The following is a 6000-nucleotide window of genomic DNA, read 5'->3' on the forward strand; positions in this document are numbered from 1 at the left end:
ATAATAAGAGAATTTCTTATTTTTGGCTAGGGCTCGCGCCTCCCCTGGAAATTGCTGACGCCTCCCTAGGGGGCGCACCCCCCAGTTTAAGAGCTATTGTCATAGAGGTTATCAGAAATTGACATGGATAGGGAGGATATCCTGAAAATCTTGCCGCAGTTGACTTTACGAATTTATGACAAAAAGAACAAATCATTCTTCCGGGATTTTGACTGTCGCCGATTAAGAAAACGAACCTCTTTTAGAATTTCGCCATTAGGAGAGAGCAATCACGTTTATTTTTACTGTAAGGAAGTATTTTTTTCCTGTGCAGTGAAACGTAGTTATTTCACAGAAAAAAATGTAGCTTAAATCATTACAGTTCCACGAGTGTGCCCGTTTCGTTTTTATGTAGATGACGTGGATGATGTTTCTTCTGTGTTATATTAAAACCTTTCCCTTTTCCTAAAAATTAACTGTTTGCTTTTGTGGTGTATATAGATTTACTACCAGTTTATAGTTCCTCCTTGGACGACTGGTTTGCGTCCCCGCCTATCAATCTGGTAGCCCGAGTTCGCTCCCTGCTGCAGCCAGTGCGGAACCATAGGACTATATTTCTGGTGATTAGAAATTCATTTCTCGATATAATGTTGTTCGGATCCCACAGTAAGCTGTAAGTCCCGTTGCTAAGTAACCAATTGGTTCCTAGCCACGTAAATAAAAATCTAATCCTTCGGGCCAGCCCTAGGAGAGCTGTTAATCAGCTCAGTGGTCTGGTTAAACTAAAGTATACTTAACTTTAACTACGAATTTATGACGTTTTAAAGTCGCATCAGTTTTCTGAGTGACAAAAAATATACTTAAATGTTTGGGTTATATTTAAATTTTTCTGAATTTGTTGTTTTATGGTCGAGTATGGAAAATTGAGACCTCTTCCCTGGGAAGGGGAGTGGAGAGGTAACACAAAACTTAAGCCACTGATTTTTATGCAATATGGCCTCCGTGACAACAAATCCTGAATGATGATGTAGGCAAGTATCGTGTTTAGTTCAAGTGATGATATTTATATATTCATTTGTTTTATTATATACAAAGTGATAATCCCTTTTCAGGTTCACTGGCACCTGAACTCATTTTAATATCTGGTCTGTTGGTCCAAAATTGTTTTGTAGCAGTAATTGTCAAACGTACCTCTGGTAATTGCAGACCTCGCCACAGAGAGTGGTAAAAGCCAATTTGAGCATAATGGATGAGTAAGCACGTGGGTGATCCCTTTTATATTTAATTTGAACACCCACGGTCTCGTTCATTATAGGGTGTGTCCGGAGGTGTTCATTCTTATATATGCGACAATGCTTAATTGTGATCACTTTTACAATTTATTTTCATTTGTGGCTGATTCACTGAAGCAGAATTTCATCCTTGTGTAAGTTTTTAACATAAGATATTGGGAAAGTGTTGCAGGTTTTCTTTTTTTTAATTTAATTTGGATGTTGGCATATATTAAAAATTGTTACGATTTGATTTTTCTGTAACTTATTAAACTGAATTTTAACCCGACTGCAAGTACTGCGTTACGTGACTTTAGGAAATTGTGAGGTATTAATCCCTTGTCTAACTTTTTTGTTTTCTTTAGAGAAACAAAAAGGTTTCGGTCCAAGTCTTGGGTACAACATTATGAGTGGATCTGTACTTCTACTTCCGAATTTCAAAATCAGCGTACTTTTACTTGTTCTTTGGTCATAAATTCTTGCAAAATCAAGTACTTGCAAGTACTTTTCAAGTACAATACAGTTATAATTATGCAGGTACATTAGCTTAAATAATTAGGCAATTTTACCTTCCTAGACTCTGACTGAGCAGATTATAATAAGATATTTTCCTTAAATTAGTTTCAAAAGTATGCATGTAAGTCATTTATAAGAAAAATGATAATAAAGTTTGTATCATTTATAACTTCAAATGTACAGCAGGAGTACTGACTAATTGGCAACTTTCGAGTCGTAGGTGTCTGGTTATCTGGCTGAACACAACCACCTATAGGGGATAGGAAGTTTTTGTGTGTGTCTGTGTGCGTTTTCCAACTTTAAGATTATAAATTAGCTTGATACCGTGCTGTACATGTAAAGATTTTGACTCTCATACCGGACACCATCAGTGTCCTCTGCCACCTCGTTGGCCGCGAGTTTATTCTCTGGCATTCCGTTGAGGTGTGAGATGTGTATCTCTGGTAATAGAAGTTCACTCTCTACGTGGTTCGGAAGTCACGTATAGCCGTTGGTCCTGTTGCTGAATAACCACTGCTTCCACGCAACGTCAAAACACCATGCAAACAAATAAACAAGCTGCAAACATCAATGACCCCAATTGATAGTTTTAGAGCAACCACAATTTTGTACCTTGGTCCCTGTAGTAAGAACTCGCCTTTACCTGAGCATTTAATAGGAATTTGTCATGATGATTTAAAAAAAAACAATCAAAAGGCTTTTTAATAAAGAAAATTACAAAATTTCACAAAATCAAGCCAAATTATAGAATGAACACGTACGTATATAAAGCTTAGTACAACAAGGGACGTGATTCCTTCCATGAAAGAGAGAGAGAGAGAGAGAGAGAGAGAGAGAGAGAGAGAGAGAGAGAGAGAGATGGGTATTTGTTTGAAGATATATATATATATACATGCATACATACATACATACGCTTACACAATTTAAACAAATGACCACTAGCAACAGCAGCGCTTTCGATCGGATTTTGTTCCCGAAAGCGGGAGAGTAGAGCGACACCCAAATAACTCGGCAATACCCATCAGGCACCGAAGCACTTCGCCTCCAGTATGACCCCATACCCCGAGGCGAATGGGCGTATTGCATGGAGGGGAGGATCGTTAGCGCCTTGGGCAAACAGCTTTATCAGATACCGTGGAAAATCAGCCTTTAATAAGCCTGAGTAAATTGTCTGCGAGATTGTGAGATAACACGCTATAAGAAATTGGGTAAAATGGTCCTCCGTTTATGTATGTATGTGTGTGTGTGTGTGTGTATATATAATATATATCATATATATATTTATATATATAAATAAAAATATATATATGTATATTATACCTGTATGTATGTACGTATGTAATTAGATATATAATTATTATATATATATATATATATAGAGGAGAGATAGATTTGAGCCAGAGAGAGAGAGAGAGATAGGCGTCGTTTTGATTGTTTGTCCCGTTTGCTTATCTCGCGTTGTATTTAGTTTTGTCACCCCTTGTGAAACTTACGCTTTCAGAGTACTTTAACCGTTGCTTTAACCGTAAGATTTATGGTGATAAAGGTTCAATTCGGCTCCTTTGGATGTGTCAATCCATATATTTTTTTGTTCATATTTTCAGGATATAGTTCGCTCGAAGCATTCTCGTGTATATTTCTGATTTTAAGGAACAAGCAATTGGCAGAAGGTGATTTACTGACACGTGTTAAAAAAAGCAAATTCGTTTATGATTATATTCGTTTTATTGAACTAGGAAGCCGGATATTAAATTTTGTCTTTGTTTTCATAGTCAAATATGAACGTGATGCGAAGGTTTTTTTAATCCTTCCGTCGAGATGGTGGAGGGTTGAGGAATAGCAATTTAATTGTTTAGACGCCGTGATATGAAGTTCTCCTTGGAGCAGATGGTCGCTCTGAGTCATTTGAATACCCTAATGCCAGGTGGTTCGTCATGGGATGCCCATGCTACGGTAGATTTGGCAATTGGTGGGACGTGAGGTCTTGCGTTGGAACTGAACTGGGGAGATGGGGGGAGCTGGTGGGATGAAGGAATCGCATCCGTGACGGATGTGTAAAAGGTAGGATTGGTCAGCGAGTATCCCCAGGACCTTTCAGAGGTCAATCTTTGGGTAGGGAGGAGTTTTTTTATTTTTATTTTTATTTATTCTTTTATTGTCTTCAGTTTTCTTAAGTGGTGGCAGTTCCGTGGTGGAAAGACTTAGGTGTCTATACATTTGAACCAATGTAGATAATGGCACTTCAAATGACGTAGTAATAGAGATATACAGAGTAAATTGAAGCAGCAATAGTCAGGAATCCCAATAAAACTGGAACGCTGTTCTTTTGTTTTGCTCGAATTCAGTTAGGTTCATTGCTTTTATAAAGAAAAACGAATGGGATGAAAGATTAATATATATATATATATATATATATATAATATATATATATATTATATATATATGTTATATATATATTAGGGAAATTTAGAATATGTAAGTTATGCGGTTTGGTTGAAAAGACTAGTCACTAGATCATTTAATGAAAATACTTTCTCTCTCTCTCTCTCTCTCTCTCTCTCTCTCTCTCTCTCTCTCTCTCTCTCTCTCTCTCTCTTGAAAATGTTTTGATTTAGATTCAATTCTAATTTTGTCCCATTATTTTGGATGAATTTTTGCCAATACTAACAGTACTTAATTGTTATATTATGTGGCCAAAAAATATGATCATGGAGATTCACTTCTATAGAAATGCCTTTTGTGGAGGATATAATAATGTCCCTTTCTAATTATAGCTTGCTGCGTGGTATCTCCCTTTGAAAAGTTACACGAAAAATGATGTTTTGATAATGACATATTCCAGGTAACTTTCGTTTAATTAATGTCTTCACCCACCAACTGTTCGTCTCTTCTACTGCCATCCCCATAGGTGGGTAGTGCCGACAGTGCACCTCACGGGATGCACTGTAGGTTACTAAAGGTTCTATGCAGCGTCCCTTCGGCCCCTAGCTGCAACCCTTTTTCATTCTTTTTACTCTACCTCCTTTCTTATTCTCTTTCTTCAATCTTGCTATCTACCATCTCCTTGCAATTATTTGTTACTCTCAGTTTCCTTTCCAGCACTGAATGACTTCATAGGTCCCAGTGTTTGGCCTTGACCTAAACTCTATAATCCATTCCACTCTTCTTCTGTCGTTTAACATTTGCTCCTTCCGTTTTCTTCTGATAACGGCTTCCTGCCTATCTCTACTTTGGGGCCGCTTCAAATCCTACGCCCTGTGTTTAAGTATTCGCTAATTGGATGTTATCAGTGCATTCCTCTTTTCCTGTTTTATCTCTGGAATGCTGTTCTTTATTGTGGAGCTTCTCTGCTTTTTAGTTATTAGCTCTCGTGTTTTTATTAACACTTCTGTCGTGCTTACTGTAACTTTCGTGTTAATAAATACACGACTGACTTTGCAAATTCGCGCGTTTATTTTATACATTCGCATCTAAAATAATTACTTTAGATAATGTATTGTAAACATGACAGATTATCCAAAAGCTTCCATTGAAAAAAGTGGGGGAGAGGTCGGTGTTGGGGGGGGGGGGGGGGGGAATTTAGATAGGGTATTGTAAACATGACAGATTCAAAAAAAAACAAAACTTTCAGGTTAAAATGGTGGGGGTAGGGGGGGGGGGGGCGATGGATGGGGGTTTTTTTGGGGGGGGGGTTTGGGGGGGTTGGGGGCCCGAAATTGTTTTGGTGCTACAGTACATCACTGAATAAAATGAAGGTCCACCCTCGTCTCGTTTCCAGACTTCAGCTCGGTGGAAAATTTTTTTTTTATTGAGGTTCCAGCTCTCAGCCTTTTTCACAGGGTGGACGTTCTCGAAATTTGCACATCTCTGTTTTTTTTGGCAAGTCCATGAAACATGGTGCGTATTTTATAACGTAGTGTGAAGACAGTATCAGTTTAGTTCATTAAAAAAAAAAAAATTTGGTCACCGTTGAACTTTAAGAATCCTTTCGCCTTTCGCACTAGAGCGTCTATTTGTCGTCAATTCATATATATATATATATATATAGATATATATATAAACATTATATGTATAATGTATAAATATATACAAAGCATATATACATATATAACAAAATGTGGGTATGAAGTATGTCATACGGAATTTGCTATTGTAAGAACAACTTCAAATTTCCCAGGGATCTTATTATTTGTTTTACTGTGAACTACAGGATGGGGCAAATGCCCTTGGTCTT

This window comes from Macrobrachium nipponense, chromosome 24 (assembly GCF_015104395.2).
Source record: "Macrobrachium nipponense isolate FS-2020 chromosome 24, ASM1510439v2, whole genome shotgun sequence".
NCBI lineage: Eukaryota > Metazoa > Arthropoda > Malacostraca > Decapoda > Palaemonidae > Macrobrachium > Macrobrachium nipponense.